Here is an 18,255-nt window from a genome sequence, read left to right on the forward strand (position 1 = left end):
GCCAGATTTTGGAGTGCAGGGGACAAGCCGAGATGGGCTATGAGACATACGTTCACACTCGGTATCATGTTTCGATACACTTTAGGTCAATATCACACCGGAATTCTCCTTTAATATCTATATTCTAAAAGGAAAAATCAGTATGGGCTGTGGCATTTTAATTAAGCTAGTTTTAGGTTATACTCGACTAGATAGTTTTTAGTTAATGCAATTGTGCTTACCATCTGTGGCCCATCAATTCTAGAGACTGTAATTCTGGTTATCTACTAGGGTGATCTGCTGAGTAATATCATTCAGCAAAACACGAGAGCCTGAAGTTTAACGGGGTAGACAAGGGAAACGTCGGGTGGATCGTAATGCCAATTATGCTGATTGAACAGAAAAGTTGCTGAGAAAGGTGTCTTTATGATTAAGTTCAGTTTCACTTGCGCAGACGCATAGACATTGAATGAGCGCTCACGTTACTACCCCCCAATTGTAGGCTATGCATCTTTATTTAATCACACACAATTAAGGAATATTTCCTAATCTCACCCCCATCTGAACGGAAAACCCGACGATGTAATACCCCCTCGTATTCTACTAAACGATCCCAGTAACGCAAAAACCCCAGAGCAGGCTTAGTGACAAGTCGCCGCTCTTCAGGAGTAGGTGGGGCCTGTCTCCTCCAGAACTCCAATACCTCTTTCAAGGCAGGATCGCCCTCCTGCATGGAGCGGATATCAGAGGGGGAGTGACCAGGGAGAACCGAAATGACTGACTGTGTTGCTGACACCACCGGGCTTGGTACTGAGGTTTGCTGCAGGCAGGCCGGGACCGATGTTCCCGGGAGACTGCACTCACCTAGGCTCGCACTGGACATATACTGCCTGGACAGAGCGTCTGCGTTTTTATTGCTACGGCCAGAGCGGTACTTGATCTCAAAATCAAAAGCCGCAAGCTGGGCTGCCCATCGGTGTTCGGTGGCACCCAGCCTGGCCGACTGGAGGTAGCTTAGGGGGTTGTTGTCGGTGAATACCACACACTTGTGGCCCAGCAGGTACTCTCTAAATTTCTCGGTCATGGCCCACTTGAGCGCAAGGAACTCCAACTTCATGGAGCTGTAGTTGTTCATATTGCGCTCAGTGGGCCGAAGACACCGGCTGGCGTAAGCTACGGGCCGGACAACTCCCTGTTGTTCCTGGGAGAGAACTGCTCCGAGACCACTGTGGCTAGCATCAATCTCCAAAACAAAAGGCAGAGAGAAATCAGCGTAAGCTAGAACTGGTGCAGACACCAACCTGGCCTTCAAGGCCTCAAAACTCTCCCTACACTGAGCTGTCCATGCAGCCTCAAGACCTTGGCTAGATCCACGCTTGGATTTCGGCCCCGAGAGCTCTGCCACCAGCTTATGGAGGGGGTTAGTGAGCTTTGCAAAACCCTCTACAAAACGCCTGTAATAACTGGCAAACCCAAGAAATGAGCGTAGTTCTGAAATGTGGCGGGGCCGCTGCCACTGGGCTACTGCTTCAATTTTACCTGGATCGGTGGCAACTCCCATGTTGGAAATCACGTGTCCAAGATAACCAACCTGTTGTCGGAAGAACGCACACTTTTCCAATTTGGCCTTTAAGCCTTCTTTATGAAGCCGACTAAGAACAACTTCTAGCCGTTGTAAATGCTGGGTGACAGAGGAAGAGAAAACAACAATGTCATCCAAATAAAGCAGCAAGGACTGGCATTGTTGATCTCCAAACATTCGCTGCATTAACCGCTGGAATGTGCTGGGAGCGTTGCATAGTCCAAATGGCATTCTATTCCACTCAAATAAACCGAAGGGTGTACAGAATGCAGTCTTAGGTTTATCTGTCTCTGCGACTGGAACTTGGTTGTACCCGCTTGCAAGGTCCAGCGTGGAGAACCACTGGGCCCCTGCCAGCGCATCCAAGCTCTCTTCAATACGGGGTAAGGGAAAGGAGTCCTTACGTGTCTTACTATTCAGGAGGCGGGCTCCCATCCTTTTTCTTAACGAGCACAATAGGTGACGCGTAGGGGCTACAACTCTCCCTCACTACCTGCGACTCGAGGAGCTGGTTAATATGAGCCTTAACTGCCTCGTAATCTGAGGGGGGAATACGTCGATGCCTTTGCCGAACGGGTACATCATCCAGCAGTGGGATGTCGTGGGATATTAAATTGGTACAACCCAAGTCTCCGTCATGAGCTGAAAACACAGTTCTATACTTATGCAAAAGCCTCCGCGCCTCTGTCTGTTCTGGCTCAGACAAGGCGGACAAATCAACAGATTCAATCCTATCCAAAACAGGGCTTGTTGCTTCTTGTGAGGCAAGAGTAGCAGTAATGGACCGGACTTCTGAAACGCCAGTAGGCAAGCTGATGACCTCTACGCTACTCAAAGAGCCCAGGCTAGCACAAGGATAAAGAAGGACTTCGCTTAGCCCTACGTTGACTATTGGGACATAGGTCGTGCCTCTCAGGACCTGGACCAAACAAGGTGAAGCCAGGAACCCTGCCGGTAACCCGGAGTCAGGAGGCTCAAAGAGTGCAGTCTGACCGGAGATCTGTTCCGGACAGGTACTGGCAACCAATTTCATGGTATCACCGGCTATGCGCACAGCCCGTGGGCCTCGGACCCGGGCAATACCCATGCGAATTCTTGAGGTCTGGCTTGCTGCCAAATGGCATCGCTGTAAAGCCTCAACGACCGGACCGGGAGCTTGTGACACAGGGGGAGAGTCAAAAAGTGAGGGGCCATGAGCTCCAAAAAGTTTGTGGTAGCACCGGCTAATCACATTCATGCCGAGGACCCCAGGGACAGCCGGTGGGCCTCCTGGAGGATCTTTCACTACCAGGACACCACAGCGAGGCATTGCCTTGCCACACAGGACCACATCCAACTCCAAGTAGCCAATGTAAGGGATAGCCAGGCCATTTGCAGCCTTAAGCTGAAGCCAGTGACATGACAGAAGCCGCTCCTGACCCCATGGTTCAAACTGCCGTAAGAAGTAGTCCTCAGTTACCGTGGATACCATGGATCCAGTATCCAAGAGACAAGAAACAGTGACTCCCCCCATCAAGACATTGATGCTTGGACAAGAGGACATAAGCCAAGATATCTCCCTACCCTGTGAGCCAGTAGGTACCCCAACTGAGCCGTGACTCGGCAGCTCAGTGGGCTTCAGTTTCCCGACTGATGGGAGGAGTGGGATGCTCTTAATAGGTTGGAAGACGGACCAGAGGTGGAACTAGCTCGAGGGCGAGAGGGGACTCGTTCCCCATCACATTCCCTAGCAAAATGGCCTGGCTGCTGGCACCGTCGACATATCAAAGGACCTGGGTGTGGGGGCCTGCTAAGCAAGGGAGGGTTCTGCAGGGAGGCCACAGTCTGAGTGAGCTGATTAAGCTGCTCCTGCTGTTGCTTCAATAGCTTTTTCAACTCCCCCAACTCGCCACAGGGTGGGGGTACAGGAGAGGCTGAGCGAGAGTGACCCTGTACACCATACCGGATGCCATAGGCCGCTGGGAGCGAGAAACTACGTGCCCTAGCACCAACCGGAAACCCCTCTTGTTCCCATCTAATAGCTTCCCTACGAACGTCCAGCAGAGTAGCCAATGGCTGACGACGAATTAACTGCTTCAGTTCTCTACGAAGAGCACTGTCCAAGACATGCTCCACGAACTGATCTCAAAGGAGAACATCAGCATTAGGCACACCACTAGGGGCACGCTGCTTGACCTGTTCCATCAAAGCCAACAGGGCCAGGGAAAACTCCTGCAACGTCTCCCCTTCCTGTTGCTGCCTAGAGAAAAAGGCTTGCTGAAGGGTGACATAGGACTGACTACAGCCATACAACTCCCTTAAGATGTCTAAGATCTTAACAGGGTCTACTCGCTCGGCACTAGAGCGATACTTGATCTCTTCCATCGCCTCTCCTTCTAGATGATCAAAAATAAAGAAGGCCTGATCAACCGACGACAGATGTCTAGCGCGTATGCAAGCCTGCACCTCCTCTATCCACTCTGTAACATCAATGCCCGTCTTCCCATTGAACATGGGACATTTTCGGTCGCGAGGAATGACTACTAGCCGCTCAGTGACAGCAAGGGGCGTAGGTGCGGGCCCGGGAGTGGGTGCTGGCCCAGGATCAGGAGCAGGCCGTTCTTGACGAAGGCGCTCGTTATCTGCTTTTAGTTGTGCAATTAAGTCTCGCATCTGTTGCATTTCTTCCTCCATGTTAACTAGGAGAACAGTACTATTCTAGACGAGCGATGCCAATTTACGCAAAATAGGCCTTACCCCAAAGAAGTTCTGTGGCCCCTGAAACCGAGGCTGCTGTTCTGTTGCTGCCACAAATAACTAAGACTCACCGCCGAATTTCAACATCACCTGGGTGAAAATAGAAACAAGATTACGGTAAACCAAACCATATATCAGCCAGAAAAAAAATAATAAATGAAAGAACTCAAGTCTCTGCCTTTAGGGAGTGAAATCCTGCCGACTACGCCAAATGTGACGTGGCAAGGAAATTTGGAGTCGACTACGCCACCTAGGGGGTTACACCCTAGGACCAGTTATACTATATTCCCTATAATACCCACAAGGCAACACAGATTCGTACACTCTTAGGCCAGAGACAAGAGTTAAGTTAACATGATTTATTGATACATACACAGATTCAACCATAAAAGCAATGCATCAGGTGTAAATACAGGAGACGCCTGGGTCAGATCTACTGGATGGTTAATGATGGCAACCACACTGTTACGCCGTAGCTTAACCTGTGACCCGTAATCAAAGGGAGTGGAGCAGGGCAGGGGGCTTACCACAGCGAGCAGGATTTCCGAAAAGGAGGGACCCAGAAGACACGCACCACACGTGAAGGATAATGGCACTGCAATTACACTGCAATTCAGAATAAAGCACCCGTTGTACACAGCAGAGAAAAGTGAGGGGGGAACTCCGCCACCTGAAGGTTGGCCTGCCGCCTGTGGGAAACCCACCACACCTGTCCGGAAGAGAGAGAAAGCGAGAGAGAGAGAGAGGAGGAACAGAGACACAAGAGTTGGTAAAAGGCTTGACAGTAATTATATGGCAATCATTCATTCACCAATAGCCCATTTATCAAACTAGGCTACTTATCTCAGACAGGGGGAGGGGAGGCAGTCAGGCTGTCCACCAGGGCCCAGAGGTTGATCCTGACAGTGAAGCCGCCCTGGTCACAGTAATTTAAGTTACAGTACGCATACACAAACACAAACACAAACACACACACACACACACACACACACCTCAAAGATACCAATAGGCCAACAGTTAGAAAAAGCATGCGAGTCAAGCATAGGGAGAAACAGTACAGCACTGCATAACCGCATGCACCAAATCAAAGAAAACAACAAACAAAATAAACATGCAGGTTAAACAAAAAAAAAAGACAACACACCAGGTATAGCCGGCGATAGGCGCCAAATCAAAGAAAACAACACAGAATAAACATGCAACTCAAGCAAAAGGATGGGACAACACACCGTATAGCCGCCAAATCAAAGAAAACAACAACCAGACGTAGGCATGCAGGTAGAGCTATAGAGAGGGCAGTACACCACTGCGTAGCCCCATGCGTTAAACTACAAATAGTCCCCAACCAAACTAGGCACGCCGTTCAATCCCGACCGTATGAAAACGTCATCCACAAATCCACAGCACAACAGAACAGCAGCCTTTCCAAGGCGTGGAGGCACTTGGCTGTAATCCACTTCCCACACGACAAGTGGCGATGAATCCCCTCTCTGGGACCGCAGGTCATGAATTGAGCTTATGAGAGGCTTGGCTACGGCTCCAGCTGATTCCCACCGAGCACCCAGCGTCAGAGCTTGCTACAACAGCCTTGCCAGTGAATATGGACCACTCAAGCTGACTTAATTAAAACACACTCGTCGGAGAAGTGGCTACACAAGCCAACTTGCCACCACACGCCACCGAGTAACGACGGGCACCCCGGAAGCAAAACAAAGACAGGAGAAAGTACCTCCCCGTGATATCCGCTAAGCTAAATATCCAAATAAGAGTGCGCCCTGCAATTAGGGTGATGGTAGCTCCACCAATCGCGCCCAGAGGAAATGGCACAGAAACTATTGTGGAGGTGTAAACCAATCTGCCACAGTAACAAGGAACGATGGTGTTGTAGAAATGTAGCGGAGTAAAAGTACAGATAATTGCTGTAAAATGTAACGAAGTAAAAGTCAAAAGTATGCACTATAAATTTTACTTAAGTAAAGTACAAATACGTGGAAAATTTACTTAAGTACAGTAACGAAGTATTTGTACTTCGTTACATTCCACCACTGCTCATAGGACCCCTCATCACTGCTTGGTGCTGTAGCCTATTTATGTAGATATTTCCTGATTTGAGTCCCAACGTATTTCCGTTTGATACATTTGTGAGAGCATTTTGTTTGTGTGATGCATAAAGCAACCAGACACCTCCTGGAGACTATACGCTGGTTTTTCTCTGTCTACTGGTGCAGAAAGATTGCACACACACACACACAGTAGAAGTGAAGTGCAACAGAAATAACTTTTGGCGAGATGTAATGTATTGGGTATTGTACACTGCCCATTTTCATCTGTTTTTATTAATGAAATAACTTATAAATAATCATTGGAATGTTCTTGATTGTCTTGTTTCTCTGTAAACATCACAACAATCTGTATCCTTGTAGTTCATCTTTAGAATGAGTTAAGAATCAGCTTAGAAATGTCATTCAAAGGCATTCAAAAATATTGGCATCAAATGACCACTGCCTCACACCTGTTCTCTGCTAGAGGACCATCCGTAGCTGGAATAAACATGTAGGCTACAACTCTTAGTTATGACCGCCGCGCAGCGAAGCGGCGGTCATATAGGTTTAGTCAGATTTTTTTTTTTGTTCTTTTTTTTTTTCTTTTTCGCATGCCCAAATTTCCGTCAAGGATTCCCGGGACACTGAAAGACCGGGGTACACGAAACTTGGTGGGCATGTAACCCCACATGGATAGCATGGAACCATCGTTTTTCGTTTTGATCTGTAGCCCCCCCGCTGGACTGGACCCCCGAAAGGAGGGTAGGGCAGACACAGTTTTCTGTGAATATCTCGAGAACCGTAGGGTTTAGGAGGACCATTTTTTTTTGTATGTTGATCTCAAGGGGCCATGTCAACCCATTCCATAACCACTCATTTCATGTATAGCGCCACCTAGTTAAACACAAAAAGGTATAAAATGAGGTGTTGTAATCGCAGGTATCTGTGACCTAACATACAAAACTGCACAAAATTGGAAGTGTAGGATCATTATGACACCCTCTGTATGCACGCCAAGTTTTGTGGAATTCCGTTCATGGGGGGCCACACAATAAATTAATTTATGTTACTATACACCAACTGGCCTGTAGGTGGCCGGAGACAGTTTTCTGTGAATATCTCGAGAACCGTAGGGCCTAGGAGGTCCACCTTTTTTATGTATGTTGGTCTTAAGGGGGGATGTCAACCCATCCCATTACCACTTATTTCATGTATAGCGCCACCTAGTTAAAAATTAAAAAGCAAAAAATTAGGTGTTTTCATCACAATATCTCTGGCTGACAAGGTCAAAACTGCACGAAATTAAAAGTGTAGGATCATTATGGCACCCTCCGAATGCATGCCAAGTTTGGTGTACTTTCGTTCATGGGGGGCCTTACAATAAAATAATGTATGTGTACATTTAGTGACGTACACCAACAAGGATTCCCGGGACACTGAAAGACCGGGGTACACAAAACTTGGTGGGCATGTATAACCCCACATGGATAGCATGGAACCGTCGTTTTTCGTTTTGATCTGTAGCCCCCCCCCCCCCCGCTGGACTGGACCCCCGAAAGGAGGGTAGGGCAGACACAGTTCTCTGTGAATATCTTGAGAACTGTAGGGACTAGGATGACCATTTTTTTTCCGTATGTTTGCCTCCAGGGGCCTATTGCACAAAAGCAGAATTACGACATCCGGGATAAGTTACTGAGCTGCGCTCAATAAATCCAAAACACGATCGTACAGGCTTAATTGGTTGCACAACGAGCAAGCCAGGATGAGCAGACACGGATTCATCAAGCCAGGTGAAACCTATCCTGGATAAGTGCGTGCTCACGGCTCTCTCAAATAGACCCCGCCACCGATCACAGATTCACTGATTCACCATGGCAACTAGAGCGGCTTCATTGCTTCTTCTACGGTGTGAAGTAGGTAGATACAGCAACACCTCTGTTAAGGAGAATATTGCAACTAGTTCCGCGACCACCACGCGTGAAATGGTTAGGCACTCCCGTGACGTCACATTGTCGCATGACAGGTCGGGAATGGCAAGTATGTAAAAGTTATTTAATGATCACAAACGTTTAAACGTTACGTATGACACATACTCACACAGTAGACATATGAACGCTTGCATGCACAGGCACATACACAGGCACACACACAAGCACGCACACACACACACACACACACACATATAACATACACATGTACATGCACACAATTCAAGAATTTCTCAGAATTATAAACAGGCAAGATGGACATGGGGTTGTATAAAATGAATTTTACATGTGAAATCTTTGAACTAATCATGTTTTGGTACTTGTTGTCTAGCCGATATCAGTGAGAATTGAGTGTGGATAATGCAATTTAGTGAGACAGTTAGAATCATATAGGCCTTTCAGCGTGACTTATTTTTGTGGAAAAAATGTGCTGGACTGGGCGGCGGTCATATTTTGTACCGCTCTGCGGTACATCTAGTTTTATGCAGAATGGGGAATGAAAGCTAGTAGCCATATTATGAATGTTGTCTACATTCGCAAGGTGCAGACGCACAGTTGCATTCCTGGGTAACGGTGCACACAGATGCTTGCATTGCATGCAGTGCAGCACGCATCACATTATGATAAATGCCCACATTAACGGTAACATTAACATTTATGCTAGTAATAGCCAGTGCTGTGATTTGATTAATGGTTTAATGGCAAACTTAAATAAATTTGCTGCATTTGCAAATGTAGCCTATACTAATCTGTGTAGATTAGTATAGGCTACATTTGCAAATTATCACCAGAAGTCAGTATGAAGGTTTTAAAAAGTTATATCTTAGTCTAGTCTAATCTGGCCTACTTTGCCGATCTGTGAAAGCATCACTGAGAAAGGCTGGACAGATTTGAGTTCTATTCTCTTCAGCCAACGTCGCATTTTAAAGTAGGCTAAACCTCTCCAAAATGATTGTTTGAAGCCAACACTGTAACAAGATTCTGTGATTTTCACAGCATCACTGCTGTTTTTGAGGAAAATGTGTACTGTATTTGTGAATACAGTATGTTGCTGTAGTTTCGCTATGAATTATGGTCAAAAATGGTCAAACTACAGTAATAAAAATTTGCTGCGAATCATAACACAGTAATAAATCTGACTCCTCCCTCACTTGTCAGCTTTTTGAAAATTTTGAAAAAACATGGCGGAAAATCAGTTGGGGTTTTCTGTTTTCTTTTTGCACATAAATACAAAGTTAAGCTCCCAGATAGCAAGGTGACATTGATATTATGTTGATTTTCCATCCAAATCATCATTTTGAAAAGATATTGAAAAGTCATGGATTTATGGTTTACTGGGAAATGTTGACGTGGTGATTGAAACGTGCACCGCGCGACGACGTTTGAACTGTCCGGCGGCGGGAGATCATTTTTGAGCAACAGTTCAGTCAGTTAGACCAAAGGTGTTCAGCACTCTGTCAAGTTCGCAGCTCCACCTTAATGGTAAGCAAGCATTTATTTATGTAACGTTAATGTTTCATTGTGAAATTGTACTACATTAAATTCGGGCATGTGTACAGTCTATGTACGTTGTACTGTCTAACTTACAAACTCATCCATGCTAAGTCATCAACTAAGTAAGTAAGGTTAGGCTAGCTATCATAGTTGCTGTTGCTGTGAAGGTGGCATTAACGTTAATGTTTTATGTTACGTTAACGTTTTGGCAGTCTCATTTATATTAGGCCTAGCTGCTACCTTAGTTCTCAGTAAGTTACAGTTTATTATATTCATATAATTTATATAAAACATTCGCTAGTAGTGCTAGGCCTAGTATGTTACTGTCACAATGTTAGGCTGAAGATGATGTGCTGCTGGTTAACGTTAACGTGGAGGTTTAGCTGCTACCAGCTAACTTATGTAACGTTAACAAAGATAACAATCTTTGACGTTAACTCATCGTAATCAGTACATATATCTATGTGTTGCTGCAAGCAAACATCATCAATGAGCTCACCCAGCTGGCTAACGTTAGCAGCTAAATATACCTTGCGAAACTGAGTTATGCTAACACCATCTTCAGCCTGGCATTTTGACAGTAAACTCAAAAAACATACAGTATATATATAAATGATTATTCTAAAGTTTCACTTGTAAGTAGCCTTCAGTTTCAGTTGAAAATTGTTATCTAACACTGTTTATCTTTTTTTCTTCTATTTCTGCTAGGTGCTGCTTCACTCTGCTACTGGTGGTGGATCAGGCTGACTGCAACCGTTGGTCTAACGTTAGGATGCAGCACACTGAGAATTTCTAAACGGAAAAAAGTGAATAAATGTACTTGCTTTTCAAACTGATAACAAGTTGTCAATGGTTATTTATGCAAGTTTGTGTAGCTTAAACCATACCTAGGCCTAGTCAAATTTATCCTGGCTGTAGATAAAGCAGGATATGAATTTCCCAAAATTACTGTATATAATATTACAGCACTGGTATTACTACTGTACTAAGTTACAGTATGATCCATAAGTACTGTGATTAAAAATACGGTAGACAATTCAATACTGTATACATTACAGCACTGGTAGTACTACTGTAGTTTGCATTTACAGTATCAGGCATAGGTACTGTGATTTCATATACAGTAGGTGTACTGTAGAGTAAAATACAGCAACTTGCTGGTTATTTGCTGCCAGCAAGTTGCTGTAAATTTTACGTTAAACTTTTTACAGTGAATAGTTGCCCTTAGTTCCAACAAAATGCAACACACCAGAATGATACTTACAATTTGTTTTAGGCTAGGCTACAGCTTAAACTGTTTGTCATCGACTTACATGAACATCAGACTGAGTACAGTTGAGACATGTGTACAGTTGAGACACCTTAAATATCTTGCTTGCACAGCAACCCCAAGTTGTGATTTTTGCTATGCACATGCGTATTAGTGCCCTCTTTGATCATGGCAAATTTGAACGACAAAAGTATCTCCCATCCAAGGATATCGGCACATGTTTTTTTTTTCCAAAGTAAGAATTTCACTTCACCATGCACCTTCGACAATGAATAGCTCATTACACTTATGTTACTGTTAAACGTAACTGGTATCATTACAAACATTATTCTGTGTCCTATAACCTGGCATATTTTATGGCATTGTGTCATGTAAGGTCGTTGCAAAATCTAGAGAAATGTGTGAGGTGGTCAGCGGGGTACAATTGAGACACACATTGGATTGTGTTAGGCTACTTGAACATTCCATTTGTAGGCTACTGTTCGCTATCTGTTCCTGTGTCACATTTTGTTCATGATGTATTCCTTTTAACCAACGCTAATTTAAATGAAATGAATGAATTCGAACTACAAACACTTTGCAATTGCTATGTTTTTATTTATTAAACTTTCCAACTAACGGTTAGTTAACTATACATCATTAAAGATGGGTGTCTCAACTGTACCAGGTGGGTGTCTCAACTGTACTCTATAGGGTACAGTTGAGACACAGTCAAGACAAAAAATGCACCTTATGTTTATGAGCTAATTGTGGAAAATTTAAACTACTTTGATTTATAATATTTTAGTCTACAAGCTAAGGAAATGGCATGTGGAATGTTGTGTGGAAAATCACTTATTTTCAGTATCTATTTTTTGTTTGATTTTGTGTGGGCAAAAAGTGTCTCAACTGTACTCAGTCTACCCTAGCCTACTGTTGTTTAAGTGTCACAAACTCCAGGCTGAAGTCAACTAAACTGTCACTTATTTTATGATAAGAAAGGACTTTAGGTGATTTCTATTTTCTCACCAGGATCAACTTTTACAGCCTGACCTATATAGGCCATTTTTATATGCTGTTTGCAGACTGACTTTGACAAGTTCCTGTAGAATGAGTTTTGGTCTGCAGACTCTTTAGACTCTAAAAGATGTAGGCGACTTGTCATTGCAGCCTGCTGAGCAATTCTAAATATATCTGATGTCAACACTGATGTAAATAGGGGCTGTCAGATCGTGTTATGGTCCAATTTGTTACTTTCAGTAAGTCAAAGGACATGCCATTATTTCATAGCGGTCGTCGGCGTGTCTCACGTCTATGGCGCGGGAATCGTGCCTAAAACCTTCCGACCGTCCATCTGATCAACCAACGGATCGACCAACCGAACGTCATACCACCCGCCTTACTTACATGTATCAGAATAATTTCCTTTTTATAAGCAGCCTACATGAACTTACACGTATCCAACATGTGCCCAGAATTGTTGCAACATGTACTTATTCTGTTGGAACATGATGGATACATGTAGGCTTGTGTTGGAACATGAATACAGGAACACTGCACAATGTTGAAACTTCATTAAATGAACATTCATTCGTCTATTTGTGTCGTTATTAGTGACAAGCTATTGCTATTGTTGCTCAAACTATTATGCGTTATAACCATCGGCAAAACAGGACAACCAATTATCTGCGAGATATGAGAAATGCCATAGGCTGGCCTTACCACATTTTCTCTTTCTTACATCAATGCGTTATGGAAGCATATGAGCCCACTTCAAATCTCCAAATATGTGATTATGTATCCTAGCCTATAGGCTAAGTTTAACAACGTTTTATGGACAATATCCCTCGGACTGCAATTTGAATAGATTTTGCTGTGCTTTACTCTAAAAGTAGACCTACGGCCATTTCTTAGAGTGGCTTGAGATTAACATAGCCTAAATACTGTAATGTTGACACTAATAAATACGTTTATAATAGGCTAACAAATGAAAAGTGTTTTCAGCTGAAATGGCATGAAGGCTATATGTGGACCGCCTGGACCTTTGAGCAAAACATCAGCAGACAGAGAAGCCCTCAGTGTAGCAATGCAGACTGTTCGGGGGACCTGCTTATCCAACTGTGGGTCGCCAGTCGAACTGACAGGCTTATCATAAATTCGCATTTACTTCAATTTGGCTATAGGCTACGATTAAAGTTCACAACTAGGCCTACTCGCAATATGCTGTCGACAACTCGACACTAGTTAACCACAATTTGTAGCCCTATTGGTCATGTTAAGCGTTACTTGCAATGTGAAACTAAAATCTAAGACAGTAGAAAATTATGTTTTTAATTGAATTAAGTCTTTAAACATAATTTTCTACTGTCTTAGATTTTAGACAAACAGACAAAATGCACCAAAAACAAAACCTCCAGAGAGGTAGCTACACATTTGTTGTTGCATGATAAAGCAATGAACGTGCTGGTAGGCGTTTGACATGACGTTTGATGGATCCACCGGATGGTAGGAAGGGAGGTTTTTGGCATCATTCCCGCGCTATACACGTCGGCATGGTGTGGAAACCCCTCCGCGCGGTGTCGGAAGGCTGTGCGCCACCAGACAGCGCGAAACGGCGGAAGGATATTGTACTTCACGTCATCTCAGTGCTTAGGCTTTCGCGAAGCAAAAATGTCTGCCTAAGGGAAACTCGCAAGTTACATACAGGGGATATTTGCAAAATATAATTATTTCAAGGTTGAAATCGTTGTCTGTCAGACGCGCAAAAGGAAGACAAGTCAACTATAGGCACACCAGATCGCCCTAGTTGGATTTTCAAACGAGAAAAGGTAAAATATTACCTTGGAAATCCAGAGTTTTCGCGAGAGCACAATGGAATTGTCTCTGCGATACACTATTACATTGTTCTTTGCCAGACCCTTAATCTTTCTAGATTATCAGGGTCTGGATTTTCCAGGCTAGTAAAATAGTAAAAGGGTTTCGGACTGGGTGAAAGAAGTTGGGATACAAGAAAGACTGGAGGTAGTAGGCTATGGAGTGAGGGGTTGGCATTTGCTCTGTTACTTTTACTTGTAAGGGCGTTTTCAAGTCCGAATGTAATGTGTTTTAGTGTCTGTGCCACACGCGCGCGTAGGTCTGTTGCTTTTCACTGTCTCTGTCTTATTTACTGTAAGGTGCCCTGATATTTAAAAACATGGAATCTGACAGATCGCGTTTGCACGCCGCTGCTTCTGTCAGTCTTAACATAACAGAACTGACCGCATGTTTTCACCCTCAAAATGGACTGTTGCCCCGTTTGTTGTTGCTAATAATTGTTACCAAATGCAATATTATATTTATTCTGTCGTCCACATGTTCATTATTGGAACAGTGAAGCGATGTTGCGTCCATGTGTGGCGAATGCGGCGGAGCAATAAAGCCTGCAACAATGTTGCCATAGACTGTCATTTTATAGCTTACAAACAGTAAATGCAATTTGTAACATTTTCCATTAGTCTTTCAGTTTCGTATTATTATGTTGTTATTGAATATCTGAGGGCATTCAACGGCCTCTCGTAGGCTAATGCACCGAAACAGTATACCATAGGCGGAGGCTCTTGCTTTTGGAATTTCATGTCAGGAGTAGCCAAGGCTGTTTTGTCATTGATCTAGCATTAGGTGTAGTTGACACCAGTGTGGCAATATTATCACATACACTGAGACCTACCAGCTTTATGGACTGAAGCCTTACTCAGATGATTTTCATTTGAGGTTGTGGTTACGATATAGCAAATGATCGCGTGCGTTCACGTGGGCATCTCTGCCTTTGATGATTGTATTCGCCGAGAATAAGTAGGGTAGGCCTACTCGGTTTTTTTATTTTCTAGATTTAGTTAAAAATCGCAAAGATGAACCGACAACAGCGGATTGCCGATATTGGAACCGATGAGGAGTTGAGTGACCTGCTGGACTTTAGTGCGGTAAGATTGGCTTTAAAGTTCATCTAGGTTTTTAAATAATAATTTTTCAAGATTATTGTTGTTTATGCATCTGTTATATGTGTGACAGTGCCATAGCAGTTCTCTGACTAAAAATGTTGTTGTACCTTGAGAGAAAGTGGAATAGAACATTATGTCCAATATTCCAATATATGGTTTAATGTTCTGCATTATGTCCAATATTCCAATATGTGGTTTAATGTTCTGCATTTCTCATTAGTGGGTCACTTTGATACTAAAAGTATGATTCTATGTAACTAATGACTATAGCAAGCATAGTCGGCCCGATTCTGGCTGAGTGCTGGCAGTGTCGGCTGAGGTCCGAGTCGGCTGAAGCACAGTAAACACAGTCGGCCCGATCCTGGCTGAGTGCTGCCACTGTCGGCGGAGTTTCAGGTCGGCTGAGGCACTGTCCCGACACTGACACGCAGTAGTTGGGCTGATTACTGAGTGTCTTATTTGGCCCGATTGGGGTATGATGGGCTACTGCCAGTTTTCGAATCAATCTCGGCAGACGGATTTCATACAGTGTGTGGCCCGATACTTCAGGAACGAACACTGATCAGTATCGCGGCTGTTGGCTGCAAAAATGAAACATTTAGCGACAGCCGGACGCTAAACGTACATGGCCCAATTCTGTAAAGTGACTGTCGGCCCATTACATGTGGAAGAGCCACGAGCAGAGCAACTGTTCAGTTTGAAACCAGCAGGACGGCGCGAAACTGTCTCGTTTTGGACACTGCCTGTGGTAAGTAACATGCAACTTTACCTTTACCTGTTATTGCATGTAAATCATTATGAATGTACGTAGGCTTATTATTGCAGACAAAGTTTAACAAGTAGCATAACAAGAATGGGTGTTTCAATCTAACCAGAGAGGGTTAAAGCGGAGCTAGTAATCAAGGATCTTTGATCTAACCCCCTTGACGATGACGAAGCTAGCGGTAACATACGTTATGATTTCTTAGCATACTTTGTTGGCCTAATTAGCTGCTACCGTTAACGTCAGTGTTGGTGGTCAAAAACGTTCAGTGCTGTAATGCAATGTGGTTTTCAAAGAAAAGTGTGATCTAATCATTTTAGAAATAGCTTAACAGTTAACCAGTATTGCTTGACTTAGAATATAGCGATTGATAATTGGACATTTCATCGTTATCTATCCAACTTCAGGCACTAGGCAGGCAGGACTGAGACTGTATGCCTTAAGAGTGTGTGTGTGTGTGTGTGAGAGAGAGAGAGAGATAGAGATGGTAGCAGGGTGGGTCCTGTCCTGGTCATGTAAAACTCATCAAAATCTGTATTTTAAGGTCGTTCTGTATTTTGTACTGAGGGGTTGTTTATGATCATGTAATCATTTTGAACACATATACTTCCATTAACCTAACGTTACTGTGACTTTTTTTAAATGTACACCTCAGAATCCAGGCCACACTGACCAGAGACCTGCCTGCACTCCTTTGGATGAAGAAGGCTACCCGTGTATACATGTTTGAACCATTTCTTGTGTTGGAAAAACAGGAGACCTGAAGAGCTCTTGGTAAGTTGTATATTGATTTAATAGAATAAGTAATCCGTTTTTGTTTAGATGAGCCAAATCATAGGAATCAGCTTTCATCTAGGCCTGTGTTTTGTGATGTGTCATTTTTAGATGCTTTTGGTTTGCCTCATCCATTATGTCAGCAAAGAACAGGAGTGGGCAGGAAACATGCGCTGTTGAAAACATGACCAACCAACTGGAGCACCCACAAGGCTCTTGTGAAGGAAGTCCACAAGCCGTTGTGCTTCAGGTCTGTACGTGTTGAAAAATATGTCTTGCTCTTGGTGATTGTCATTGGTACTATATCAGCATTTAACAATCACACAATGTCAATGTTGCCCAAAATAACTACCAGGGAGGTGTTACCAAGACAGCTGCAGAGTGGCAAGACTGGGCTTTAGTAATATTTTGTCAGACAGTAAAGGATAAATAGTTTAATGATTTTTTTCTTTTCTTTTGAAATGACATGCTGTCCATGCATCTCAAATTAAAGGATGGATGGAAAGAACTCTTTGATCAACCCCCACAGAGAGCTGAGGTGGCTTTCTGTAAGTATATTTGAGTGGACAAACAGAACTTCTCTGACAGATGACATGTTGAAATCTTGCTTTAGACCTCATAATGATCTTATAATATTATTTTATACCTAAATGCAGTTTGGAGACACCCCCGGCTGGTAGTGCTGCTGAAACTGGTGGAGGCAACAATGAAGCGGCAACAGAAAGAGAAGGCAGGTGGCAAAGGTTGCTGCTATTGAAAAATACTTTGAGAGTGAGTATGTGTGCATGTATGTAGCTGGGTAGGTCATGGTACATGGTACAAAAATACAGAATTTAAAGCACTTAACACTTAACTCACAACCCACAACTACTGACAATGGAATTACTATTTTAGAGTGAGTGAGTGAGGGAGAGAGATAGAATATTTCTGTAAATGTTTAATGTTAATTTAGAATAATTTATTTCTTTGAATCATTATACAGTTTTAAAATGTTTAATTGTTTGTGTTTTTGTATATGAAAAGTCGATTGTTGTAGATAAAAGTAGATTGTATATTTTAACTTGTTTAATTTCTAAAGTGTATATATGTAAAAGCTTGTATAATTTTTAAATGTTTGTTTTATTTGCAAGGTTGTGTTTGTCAAACTTAATAAAAGTAGCTTGTGCTTTTAATTACTAGTTCTGGATTTGTGTTTATTTTCAAGTACTTTTGGTAGTTAATGGGCCACATGTGGCCCGGGGACCCAGCCGACATTCAGCCAACACTCAGTCAGATCAGTTTTATAGTGCGTGGGCCAGTACAGGCCCAGAGGCCCAGCCGACACTCAGCCAACACTCAGTCAGATCAGTTTTATAGTGCGTGGGCCAGTACAGGCCCAGAGGCCCAGCCAACACTCAGCCAACACTCAATTATATAGTGTGTGGGCCAGACCTGGGCCAACAGAATGCATGACAGTCATTTCACAGTGTGTGGGCCATACCTGGGCCAACAGTTCCAATAAGAGTCATTTTACTGTGTGTGGGCCAGACCTGGGCCAACAGAAACAATGAGAGTCATTTTGCAGTGTGGGCCACATCTGGGCCAGAGGAAATTCTTTGTGTCAGTTATCAGTAACTGGGCCATTGTTGGGCCGGAGGCCCAGCCAGAACTGGGCCAACACTCACAAAACCC

The 18,255-nt window shown here is 43.6% G+C and overlaps 1 protein-coding gene across 1 annotated transcript in view; it reads left to right on the forward strand.

Moving 5' to 3' along the window:
* LOC121719390 (NACHT, LRR and PYD domains-containing protein 12-like) overlaps positions 1 to 18,255 on the forward strand; it is a 705,660-nt gene that overhangs the window by 611,131 nt on the left and 76,274 nt on the right. The gene's annotated exons all lie outside the window — the stretch shown is intronic.

Source organism: Alosa sapidissima, chromosome 9, assembly GCF_018492685.1.
Source record: "Alosa sapidissima isolate fAloSap1 chromosome 9, fAloSap1.pri, whole genome shotgun sequence".
Lineage (NCBI taxonomy): Eukaryota > Metazoa > Chordata > Actinopteri > Clupeiformes > Clupeidae > Alosa > Alosa sapidissima.